This window comes from Prunus dulcis, chromosome 2, assembly GCF_902201215.1.
Source record: "Prunus dulcis chromosome 2, ALMONDv2, whole genome shotgun sequence".
NCBI classification, from domain to species: Eukaryota; Viridiplantae; Streptophyta; class Magnoliopsida; order Rosales; family Rosaceae; genus Prunus; species Prunus dulcis.
The window spans coordinates 11813400-11827595 of record NC_047651.1 but is presented as its reverse complement, the minus strand read 5'-3'; positions in this window follow the sequence as shown (position 1 = coordinate 11827595).

The window sequence follows — 14196 nt, the reverse complement described above, 5'->3', positions numbered from 1 at the left end:
TTGGTTAAGCTCAAAGAGATACATTGCAACCAAGTTGGGCCAGCATTGATTTATTGTGATAATAGTTTGGTTTTTAAACTCTCAAAGAATACTATGTTACATGGGATAAGCAAACATATAGATGTCTGGTTTCATTTTCTTTGTGACCTTACATGACAGGACCCGCCCAAATTTCCCGAAATCCTAGACGAATCCTGTGGAAATTCCTAACATCACCCCAATGTCGGGCCCACTTCTGAAACTATATCCTCTTTTCCCCAAAAGGAATAAGGGTACGAGACTTCATGCCGAAATTTCAGCAGAGTCTCCCTTGTAAATTGAACATTTTCGAAAAATTTCAACCTGTATAAAACACATTTAATATCCACAAGTGGCAGCATTCACAAGATAATTTCATGCAATTCACATAAATGGCCTCCGGCCTTCAAATAATTTGAAAACAGAACCGCCAGCAATGCTCTTGAATCAAATTAATGCATTAAACAATGCATATAACAAATTCAAACTTATTTATGAATGCCTACTGTAATCAACATATAATAATTTTTTAATTAGGCCTCGTTTGCGTCTGAAATTCAAGACCAACTACAAATTCAAAAGCTTAGCCCGCGGTTCCACCTAGGCACTACCCTAGGCTGTCTACGTACCGTTACTGAGGGATCAAACCACACGTAGTTCTTTCACTAAATCCCGATTCCAATCCTCATACAATACCTTTATTCATCTCTCATATTATCACATAATCTCCCCATACGCTGTAATATCCAACGCCACGTACGGGGTCTGTCAACACGCTGGATAACCTATGCCACGTGCGACCTCAACACATTGTCACATGATCTCCCCATACGCTGGAACATCCAACGCCACGTATGGGGTCTGTCAACACGCCGGATAACCTACGCCACGTGCGACCTCAACATATTGTCACATGATCTCCCCATATGCCGGAACATCCAACGCCACGCATGGAGTCTATCAACACGCCGGATAACCTACGCCACGTGCGACCTCGACATATTATTACATAATCTCCTAATACGTTGGAACATCCAACGCCACGTATGGAGTCTGTACTCACGCCAGATAACCTACGCCACGTGGGACCTAACAATCACAAAATCTCCCCATACGCCGGAACATTCAACGCCACATATGGGGTCTGTCAACATGCTGGATAACCTACACCACATGTGACCTAACAATCTATCACTTCCCCATACGCCGGAACATCCAACGCCACTTATGGGGTCTGTCCTCACGCCGAATAACCTATGCCACGTAGGACCTAACAATCATAAGGTGGTACTTGCACAGTGAAATCAATATTCGGGGAGGAACATAGAGTAGTGCGTATAGCACTTCAAATTGACATTCTAAACTCTTTTTATACCTTTATAAATATATATATACATATAAATATATATATTAATTTCTAATATTATGTAAACCTCAACAACAGTCTAGCATCCGATAATCCCCCAATTTAAAACAATAAATTTAATATCCTAATCACACAAAATCAACATAACTCAACAACGCTCAAGACCTATCACTAGGGTTATTATAATCCTCCTAGGAAGGTAAAACTACTTCGGAATACTCCCGGTCAACCCAACGTCAAACTACCCACACTTGGTCAAACGGACCCACGGGGCCCAGTACCCCCAAGTGTTCTATGTGTCCGAGGGTTCCTATGTGTTCTACAAGGCTTAGGACACACGTCCTCCAAGTTTGGTCCAGATCGGACGGTCAGATCGCTCACGATCGCACGATAGGAAGGTTATTGTAAATCTGGGACTCCGATTCACAATCCGTGAATTCTACAGGATCCTAGAAATACCTAGATTAACATATATTAAATTCAAGACTATCCAACGGTTCAAACCTATCAAACCCGGATAACGTACAATAAGCGAAATCCGTTCGGGGTTCGAACGTCAACCAAATTGGAATCAGAGCACACCTACGCGCTCGTGACAACAAGGGGATTGCATCGGGACACAATGGCCCATTTCTACAGTGCCCACATGCCGGCAGCGCGTGGATGTCCAAAGCGATTACGTATCGCCGGAAAATCTCAAAACCACGGCTCAAGACTCCTATCCTAGGTATAACACCCTATTTCGAACCATTTTTGTTCTTGGACCTACCTCAAAAAGTGACCGGAAGTGGCTGGAATCGGGATCCCAAAACTGGATAAAATCCAATTCAAAAATCAAGTTACTAACACTCAAAATTAATGCAATCCTACCCAACCATCAGCTAGATATGGAAAATAGGTAGAAAAGCATAAGTCACTCATCAAATTTGGCAGAGAATTGAGAGAGAACGAGCGGTTGCAAAATCTGTGAAAACCGGCTTGTTTTTTATGGAATCCGGCGGCAGGCGGGCTGCTCGCATTGGGAGCGGGCTGAGGAGTGATGGCGGGGTCGGGCCAGTCAGGTTGGTACCGGTGTCGTGGCTTGTGGTGGCCGGAATCGGTGGCTACGCAAAAACTGATCGAACGAGAGGGCTGCGCTCAGGAGAGAGCGACCACGCAAGAGAGAGAGAGAGAGAGAGAGAGAGAGAGAGAGAGAGAGAGAGAGATCTGATTTTTTTCAAACCCTTTTCACCAAAATTACGATTATGCCACTGAGGGTATTTTGATCGTATCTCTCTCGTTACAACTCCGATTCGAGCCCACCACGTGCCTACGGACTCATCTCGCCATCCTCTACGCAACAGTATAGTCAAAATACCCAAATTCCTTCCTGGTCAAAAAGTCAACTTTAAACCTAATAAAATATTATATGGGCAAAATGGTATTTTCTCTCAATAAATTTGTATTTACTAATTTATTTAGGACGGGTCAATACATTACAAAAGAAGAAGTGGTTGAGCTGGTGTATTGTCAGAGTCAAGACAGATTGCAGATTTATTAACCAAACCATTGAAGTTGGAAACTTTTGTAAAGCTGTGAGGACTGCTTGGAATCTGCATATTTCCTTCGTAAACTGATTGTTTGAGTAGCATTCACTTTAAGGGACGGTTTTAGATATTTACCTATTGTTTTTGTTTTGTTAATAATCCCAATTTTCACTGACTTAGTTAGATTTTGATATATTCTTTTGGAGAATCCTATAAATCTAGGACTGTTCGACGTGGGATATTGTTTTCCTTGTTTTCCTGTTTAGTTTGTTTATTATGCCTATTTAAACTAGGTCTCTGATTCCATTCAATAACAAGTCAATTTTCACAAGTTGTTTACACTACTGTATTCAACACTTATGTTGAATAATATGAGTCCCACATCGGAAACTTAACTATATAAAATACAAAATATAATGAATGGTTTTACTACTAATAACACTGAGGCCTTTTGTAATAAAACTCCACACCTACTGCGCTTTGTAGGTGGTTAAGTTGGAGACAATATCTCAGTGTTGTTAATCATGATCTTGGACAGTCTAAATGATAGTATGTGATTGGTAGCCGATTTATACTTTCATGCATAGTATTATTATTCATAAATAATATGTGCTATATTGTTTTTATTTTATTTTAGTACAAGTGATAGTTTAAACTAGATGAGAGTGTGGTTTCTCACATACTGACAAGACCCGACCCAAATTCCACTTTGGAATCTGAGCCGAACCCTGTGCGTGTCCGACACTTGGCAGGTGCTGAGCACAATTGACCTAAATGCCCTTCTACGTAAAATTTTAGTTTAAAAACAAGCTTGACTTCTACCGAAAATTTGGCAGTCTCCCCTGTAATCTGATCAATTCCCAAATTTTTACCTGTCAAAAATAAGCATATATATATATATATATATATATATATATATATATATACAAACCAACTGCCAGCATGCGTATATAAATACACTCCAACAGTTTAAATCTAAGTTCTAGGGCAGGTTATCAGAGCAACACTATGGTGACACACCCTCGCAAGAATCAGGTTAGCCTGATCCGCCTCCTCGCAAGACTCAAGGGGCACTAAGCCCACCTGAGCTGCATCTCTCGCTCGCACAGTTCGAATATCCTAAGTCTCGTGGGGCAAAAGTCAAGCATGCTGACTTAACCAAAGACTCTACTTAAACGTAAATAAAACTATCTCCTCTTGTCTTAAAACTCTACTGCCATCCTAACCGATTTCTAAAGTTCTTACCTTTACTATACTCAGGTACTCTCATCCGGCACCAAGTAAATAAAATACTTAGCCTTAGCAATACATGCCAGAAAGCCCTCGATCTATTGCATACTTCTATAGATCACATAGTGAATATAAATTGCATAAAATCATTTTGAAAGCATAGGTCCACTCGCCCCTAATCCGAGCCAGCGGGACCTCTTGAAGGTCCTTCTTGCGGGTCAGTCCGTGCCCCTATGCCTGATTAAACATCATGAATATTTAATTAATAAAACTGCTCGGTACAAGCATTTAAATAAAACCCTGATCCCCGGCTCCTAGAAGTGTGTGTATTAATTTAGATATGTTTCCTATACCCACAAAAGCTTTCCTTACATTTGAGATGGTTGAGAAGTACCTTGGGACTCAAAAGTGTTAAAGTCCCAAAAAGTCAATCCAAGACCCCGTGGGCCCGCGACCTTGCAATTATGATCCGTAAGCTCCTAGGGCTTTTAAAATACATAGGACACAAGTCCTGAAAGTTTGACCTCGATCGGACGGTCGGATTGACATCGATCGTACCATTGGATAATTATTGCAAACCTAAACCTCGGGTTCGGAATTTTGGAAAATCTGGGACTCCGATTTACAATCCGTCGAATCCTATACAATGTTGGAAATGTCTAAAACAACATATCTGAAGATGGTTATGGTCCAAAGGCTCAACTATATTGAACTCGAAAATCACACAATATGCAATATCCGTTCGAGGTTCAAACGTTGTCTATATTAAGATCCGCGAATTCCTACACGCTCGTGACAACACCAGGATCACTCTAGAATCGAATGTGGTCACTACCTTGCTGCCCACAAGTCTCCACATGTATCGGCAGCTCGTGGGTGGCTTGATAAATTCTAAAGACCGGAAAACTTCAAAATCTTGAGCCCAACTTCCTACCCTAGGTTTAGAACATAATTTGAAGCCACTATTATTCTTGGACCTACCCCAAAACTAGCCAGAAGTGGCCGAAATCGCACTCTCAAAATCGGCTGAAACCTAAATAGAAAATCAGGGTATCTACGCTAGAAATTCCTAGAATCATACCTAACCAACAGCTAAGTCACGAAAGATAGCTAGAAAACCATAACTCACTCGTCCGATTTGGTGACCAAATGACGGAGATCGAAGGCTTAGAAATTCTGTCAACACCAATACGTTTTCCGGTGGTTCCAAGGGCAGGGACAGGTCGGGAAAAGAAGAGGAAGCGATGGCAGTTCGAACAGATTCGGTCTCGTGGCCGGCGGTTCACGGTGGTGGCAATGGGTGAGAATGAAAGGTGACGGCTGGAGGGAGAACGTCGGGAGAGAGAGAGAGAGAGAGAGAGAGAGAGAGAGAGAGAACGTCGAGAGAGAGAGAGAGAGAGAATTGGGGTTTCAAAATTCTGACTTTGAAAATTACCATTTTGCCCTTCTTCGTATTTTGACCGTATTTTCTTCGTTAAAACTCCGATTCGAGCTCACTACGTGTCTACGGACTCGTTTCGTCGCGCTCTACGCAACGGTACAAGTGAAATTGCCAAATTCCTTCCCGATCGAAAGTCAACTTTTCCGTACTAAATTATTCTAGGGCAAAATCGTTTTCTCCCCAATGAATTAATGATTAAATATTATTTGAGGATCGGGTTGTTACACATACACTACCAAGGTGCCATGAATGTTTGAAGCTGAGTTATATTAGTCTGCAAATCAATCTTTTTTTTCTTACCAGGAACAATTAATCATTGTTGTCTAAGATCTGTCCATTGAGGTTTTAAATTGCCCCATTCACCTAAGTACCAATTTCACCTTCTCTTCCTTTTTTGACTTGTAAGTCTACTTTCCTTTGTGGTATATTTGAGACGAACTACAAAAAGACGAATATTCGAATAAAACAATTAAGTCATCACTTGTCTACTTGCATCATGAAGAGAATTTTTTTTTCCTTTAATTGTTTTTTCCCACAAACTGTGGTATTGACAGAGAAAGAGTCTGGAGTACGTTCTATAACCTTTTTTTTTTTTTTTTCTTTTTATGTAAGATTAACTCCTTACTGAATGTTACAGCACACAAGCACACACCTTGCATACTGAAGGTGAAAGATCTACACTTTGGTAAGCCCCCCCCCTCCCCATCCCCTACATTATTTAGAAGAAAAAAAAAGGAAAAAGTATAGAATGAGGGAAACAAGAACCAAAGCTACTATTTCTTTTTTCGGTATACAAGCGATAGTCTCTGAACTAATTAAAACTAATGTAATCTACACGGAAAGGGATTTGAACTTGGGCGTAAGAAGGGCGGTCGTCCTAACCAATTAACCTAAGCCGTATTTGCAGATGTAATACAAATACCTAAGTATTATGAAATTGTCCAAACTACTACTAAATTCATAATATATGATATAGTGTTTCCTATATCCTCTAGAACTAAAAATCACAATATTTAAATATGATCTATAAGCATTTATTTGTAGGAGAGTCTTGGCTTTTGTAACTAAATTGAAGATAAATATGAAAGTGATTTCATCCATTAAAACATATGTGTAACACTAATCAATAAATTTTGGCAATGAGGTGGAGTGATGAGCGTTTTAAACAAGATATGTAGTGAAAAGAGAATAAGTATATAGAATTTAAGGCATCAATCTCAAAACTTTGATTTCATTTATTCTCAAGTATTTTTCAATATCAAATACATAATTAATTCAAAGACTAATTATTCTTTTGAAGATGGAGAAGTTGCAGGAGATAGAAATTGTGAAAGCTCAAAACATTGATTCCAAATTTCTGCACTCTTGGTCAAAGCATCCGACTTGTTTAACTTGGAAAGAGGGTCCGAAAGAGCTTTGTTCACTAATGCAAAATGGCATGATTGACCCATTGATACAAACTCCATGCAACACCTATCACTAATAGACCATTCCTTAATTATTGTAATGAATATTTCTTTTCCACACCTAGCATGAAGCCTTGATTTGCATTCCTGTAGGAACATAAAATTTGATGGGGAGGGTGCTAGGGTTGTAAGTCCTGGCAAAATCATCATTGTTGCAGTCACAAAAATCAAGATTGCAGAAGTTTGATAACCCGTGAACCTTGCCATTTTTTAATTTAAAAAAAAAATACTTTGTTGGCAACGAAGCTATAGAATGGTGGAGAATCTATAACAAGTTTGTCTTTTTATAAGTCTACTGTTATTGATGATGTGAAACGCATATACAGTGAAGAACATATTTGGTAGTATAACTCCAAACTAAACTGTAGATTAATTAAATCTCATTCATTTTAGATTTTGTGGTTTGCACATGCGTTTTATGAGTTTATTAATTAATTAATTTGGATTTGTAAATTAAGTTAATAAACCATCTTTGTCGGCCCTTGCGAAACTAAAAAAAATCTTAAGTTTGGATTATATATGAAGTTATTGAATAAAAGAATTGGTCCGATAATATGACGCTAACCAATCCTTTGGAACAATGCCACAATTACAATCATGATTTGATTAGAACATCATAAAATAATATTATATTTATAAGTAGAAATGTATCTTGTTGAAGTGATTCATAAAATAATATAACTCATAATATATGATATAGTGTTCCCTATATCCTCTAAAACTAAATTCACAATATTTAAATATGATCTATAAGCATTTATTTGTAGGAAAGTCTTGGCTTTTGTAACTAATTGAAGATAAATATGAAAGTGATTTCATCCATTAAAACATATGTGTAACACTAATCAATAAATTTTGGCGATGAGGTGGATTGACTATTTTTTAAATTTTAAATTAATATTGGTCAAATAATTTTTATATCAAAATTTCAGGTCTTAATAATTTGTATAGTTTGAAATTAAATTTTTTTCAAAGGGAACAGATGGATCTAGAACTATAATTTCTTGTTCCCTATAGTTTTAGATACATCGATTTTAGGTTCTTGAAATTACCTACATTTTCTTAGGTACATTAAAATACAACAAACTAAGGTAATTAATTCTTAGTTTTAAAAAAAAAAGAGGGTACTTACGAAATTGGAGCCTAATTTTTCTTTGTTCACTAATGCAAAATGGCATGATTGACCCATTGATACAAACTCCATGCAACATCTATCACTAATAGACCATTCCTTAATTATTGTAATGAATATTTCTTTTCCACACCTAGCATGAAGCCTTGATTTGCATTCCTGTAGGAACATAAAATTTGATGGGGAGGGTGCTAGGGTTGCAAGTCCTGGCAAAATCATCATTGTTGCAGTCACAAAAATCAAGATTGCAGAAGTTTGATAACCCGTGAACCTTGCCATTTTTTAATTTTAAAAAAATATACTTTGTTGGCAACGAAGCTATAGAATGGTGGAGAATCTATAACAAGTTTGTCTTTTTATAAGTCTAGTGTTATTGATGATGTGAAACGCATATACAGTGAAGAACATATTTGGTAGTATAACTCCAAACTAAACTGTAGATTAATTAAATCTCATTCATTTTAGATTTTATGGTTTGCACATGCGTTTTATGAGTTTATTAATTAATTAATTTAGATTTGTAAATTAAGTTAATAAACCATCTTTGTCGGTCCTTGTGAAACTAAAGAAAATCTTAAGTTTGGATTATATATGAAGTTATTGAATAAAAGAATTGGTCCGATAATATGACGCTAACCAATCCTTTGGAACAATGCCACAATTACAATCATGATTTGAACTGTTCATTTTTAGAACATCATAAAATAATATTATATTTATAAGTAGAAATGTATCTTGTTGAAGTGATTCATAAAATAATATAACTCATAATATATGATATAGTGTTCCCTATATCCTCTAAAACTAAATTCACAATATTTAAATATGATCTATAAGCATTTATTTGTAGGAAAGTCTTGGCTTTTGTAACTAATTGAAGATAAATATGAAAGTGATTTCATCCATTAAAACATATGTGTAACACTAATCAATAAATTTTGGCGATGAGGTGGATTGACTATTTTTTAAATTTTAAATTAATATTGGTCAAATAATTTTTATATCAAAATTTCAGGTCTTAATAATTTGTATAGTTTGAAATTAAATTTTTTTCAAAGGGAACAGATGGATCTAGAACTATAATTTCTTGTTCCCTATAGTTTTAGATACATCGATTTTAGGTTCTTGAAATTACCTACATTTTCTTAGGTACATTAAAATACAACAAACTAAGGTAATTAATTCTTAGTTTAAAAAAAAAAAAAAAGAATTATAGATAATTAATTTACCTATACAATCTCAGAAAATTCTTATACTTACAAAATATAGGTAAATTGGTACCTTTTTCAATTTTATAAATAACGTGCCTAATTTTTCATAAATAATGTACCTACTTATTTTATAGAACTAATAACGTTGCTATTTTTTTATATTGAAATAATGTACTTATTTTCTCATAATTAATGTACCTTTTTTCTCTATAAATATTTATGTATTTTATATATAGGTAATTTACCCTGATTGAGAATTGCTCATCGTCTTCAGAATCTTGCCCCTATTCCGACTGAGAATTGCTCCTCAACCAATCCATATGCATCTCACCACCCAAGCAACTTCACTGGGACCCAGTTTTTTTTTTTTTTTTAAATATTTGTTTCTAGGAACTCACAAGCAACTTCCCAGTTGATGTTCTCCCAAAAGGACTCGTACTAGATGGAGATGGGAATGTACAGGCACATCACCCCCTCTCCGTTGGTCGATGTGGGATGTTATAATCCACCCTCTTAGGGCACCCGATGTCCTCGTCTGCACACTGGCACCACACGGCATAGTAGCTCTGATACCAAATTGTCACATCCAGGGATCGGCTCTGCCGTAGCACGATATTGTCCACTTTGGCCTCACCTCTCTGCCCTTACGGTTTTGTTTCTGAGAACTCACAAGCAACTTCCCAGTGGGTCACTCCTAGGATTGCTCTAGCCCCAACTCGCTTAACTTCGGAGTTCCCATGACTCCGAAGCCAGTGAGCTCCCGATAGGCCTTGTGCTATATAGAGGCTGACATGTACATAAAAGATACATCACCCCATCTCTGTTGGTCGATGTGGGATGTTACAGATGGGATGCAAAGCCAATGGTTGAGTGGACATAGGAAGGCACCTTACCAAGTCAAGTCAAGTCAATACATGCAAGTCAATTGGAGCACACGTTAGAAGGCAAATCACCATATCAAGTCTAAGTCACAAGTCTTCCATCTCATCCATTAATTTTCCCAATATTCATTGATTTATTACTTGTTTACTTGGATCACTGACAAATTTTTCTTCAATGATCTTTTTCCACATAGTGACATGAATAAGAGTCGGTTGTACGTTATATGGTTTTTTTCTTCTTCTTTTTAGAAAATTTGGTATAGACTTTAGATGACATAAGTGAAATTGGACCTATATTTAAGAGCTTCTTTTTGTAAATTATGCCACCCTAGATTCTTAATTTTTGTTGGACCCACCCTCGACTCTTAAGTAGAAAAAACTTAAACTTCGTATAATATTAATGGTGTGTCTAATAATCAGGAATTAGAATTATCATCATGAATTGAATTCCACCTATGGAGGATTCCTGCGTTTACTTCAAGGAATTTAAAAGTAAGTGAGGCCCACATAAAATTGGGAATTGAATTTCTTGGGTGAGAGGTTGTATTCTAATTCCTGGATAACTAACCTATTAGGAATTCATCTTTTTTTACCTATTATATCCTCATATAATTTTTAAAATTCCAAATTTGCCATCTACTTTAACCCAAGAACGAGGACATTTTAGTAATTAGTACCACTCTTACCCCAATTCCATATGGTTTAGTAAACAACTTCAATAGGAATCTGGAATCTAATTCTCATAAATCAAGCTGCTCCTCAATTCAATTCATCCTCAATTCTATTCCTCCCAATCCAATTACAGATTAGTAAACATGTCATAAGAAACAAAAATCAATTTGGTTGCTCCTGAGAATTAAAGTGGTGGAATATTAATTTAAGTATTGTGATCATCATTCATTTCATCCATGCCATCATAATTAATTTGGTTTCGGTAATTGTTATTCCTGCATCTTACTTTTTAGCTTGTGTATCATAATTAATTAGGTTTCTATAAGTTATGAAGGAACAGTTAGAGTGTACTTAATTTAATTACCTCCATAATAAAGAGATTCGAATCCAAAGTATTAGGAATTTTCTTTAGCAAGTGATTTGTATTCTTATTTGTAAGAACTTAGAATTGCGCCAGTCTCATTGTGATTGACGTGTGAGTTCCATAACACTCATTATGCATTTTATATAGCAGATAATTTACTCCTTTATATGGTTTTGTCCTGAATGATTGTGTGGCACTGTTTTTGCTAAACCTTGCTTTTTCTTTGTAAAGGCTTTCTTCCTTTTTTCCAATATATATATATATATATATATATATATATCTGATGCAAGCTAGCATATATGGAGAAACACTGAGACAAACATATATCAATATATATATATATATATATATATATATATACTTGCAGTGTTTTTGCATGTGCGTGTGCTTTTGATCAATTAACATGAAGGGTGACGGAAGGTGCTTTAAGATAAACACACCAAACAACGACCACCACCACCGATAAAGAAAGATAGAATTACTCCACCACCTCTGCTCTTTCATAGAATGGAGAAAATCAAGACTCATATGGACAACCAACTCCACATCCTGAAAATCTAAACATAATCTTTTAAAAAAATCTCTGCAAAAAAAATAAAAAATAAAAAACCCAGTCCACCCCCAATCTCCCATATCCCATATCTCTTACGCACCTCCCCTTCCCCTTCTTTGTATGCATGTCTCTTTGTTTTCTCTCCCTCTCTCTCTCATATGGGTTGGGTATGGTGAGAAAAAAAATCCATATGCATCTCACTACCCAACCTGACTGAGAATTGCTCATTGTCTTCAGAATCTCGCCCCTATTCCAACTGAGAATTGCTCGTCAACCAATCCATATGCATCTCACCACCCAGGCTCTCTTGCTTCACTGGGAGCGTGTTTTGCTTTTTAGTTTTTTAGTTTTTTTTTCATATTAGTTTTTGTTTAATTTTTAAACTTATTTTTTTAATAACCCTTATATTATAATTTATATCCAAGGGTGAGTGACCACAATTTCCTTAGACCATAGGAGTCTAGAAGAACGGGACCGAGTAATTCATATACTAATCATTTAACGAGCAACCAAACAAATAAAATCAAAGAATCCGAAGGCAAAATGAAGGAAGCTGCTCCGAAACTCTATAATCAGATATCCAACTCTAAATATACTTAAGTGTTTCGTAATCATCACCATATGTTTCACTTAAGTCAAGTCCACATTTGCAAGAGGATAATTGTAACTTGTGCCCAGGGGAATGAGATGCAAAGCCAATGGTTAAGTGGACATGGAAAGGGACCTTACCAAGTCAGGTCAAGTCAATACATGCAAGTCAGTTGGAGCACACGTTAGAAGGCAAATCACCATATCAACATCAAGTCTAAGTCACAACAACCGGAACATAGCAACAGCAACACCGTGTAGCTGTTGGAATTGCATCATAGCCACGCGGCCCGATGGCCTCCTCTGTCGTGCAACTGCAAGGGCTAGGTGTGGCGCTGCCACCCATGACGGTACCTCCATTCATGGCTACCTCAATGCTTCTTGGGCCATTCCTCGGTCTTGCAGTAAATCCATTCGCTCCCTACTTTACAACCACACACCTGTGCACTCGTCTAATGGAGCCCTAGCCCATATGCCGTTAGGCCCAATGCACACCTTTCCTCTCGACCCGCGCAGTCAGGTGGACCTTAACTCACAAGTTGATCAACTCACACAGAGGGTCGACAATCAAAACAATCTGATTAGCCAGTTACTCCCGTAGATCAACTTGAATCAAGGCCTTGACCTTGGATCTCGTGACAAGGATAGGAGGATGCACGGGCATGCATGCGCAATTCAAGAGGTCCTAGGTGTTAGAAATATGCCCTTAAAGCCAACTAATTATGTAATAGTTACAGTTAAGGGCATCTTTGATAAAAGACATAGTATGTTATCAATAGGCAAGAAAGGTTGTTTTATACATTTAATCATCATATATTATCTTTCAATATTCTGCAAAGACCAGTACATACAATATCATCTCTATATGTAGGGAATAGTAAGGTCTCAAGTCATTAAGTGTGGAGACACATCGATATGTGTGTAGGTGCTTGTAGAAGAACAAGTATACTGAACGTGATCCAACATATGAGTTACAGGATGGAAGTCTTTACTCACATGTCAAGCTGGAACTCATAAATTGCAACGGTGAAAACTAATCCTTAGACCTGAGGCATCATAGATATTTTGTGGCTATGTTGTTAATCTTTGAGGGCACTATACGGTCATGCTGAATTAGGCATAGCTTAAAGTGCTCTTCGGGATTCTCAATAAAGTCATGGAAGAAAATGAATGTACAACGATGAATCCCTACTCTCAGTAAATGAGAGATTCCAAGATATGAAAAAAAAAAAAAAAAAAAAACACCCTCATTATTGAAATAAAAAACCCATGTGTTACTTTTTTCTTCTCTCTCTCTTTGTTCCTAATTTCAATTTAGGAATTAGGGTGTCCAAATTTCTGGTTTTAATATCAATTTTTTCAGATCTTAAAAATTGTTTGCTGTTCAATACCAAATAAGTTTTTAGATCCTAAAATTAGTATTTAAAAACTCTTTTTTTTAAAAATCATGATTTTTTTAGTTCTTTTTATTTTTGCATGATACCAAATGAGCATTAACATTCTTCAAATTAGTTAATATAAAAACAAAATTCAGTTATTTCTTTGTATTTTTATACGTAAAAATGAATTTTTGGAGCTTACGAATAAAGAAAATGTCAGAAGGAATTCATCCGAATGTATGGTGTATTTTTAATTTCATACATATGGATCATCCAAAAGTTTGTTAACTTTGATGACGTGGCAGGGGGGTTTTTATAATTTCACACACATGGATCTTTATCCATCAATTGAATGATGATGTGGATGAC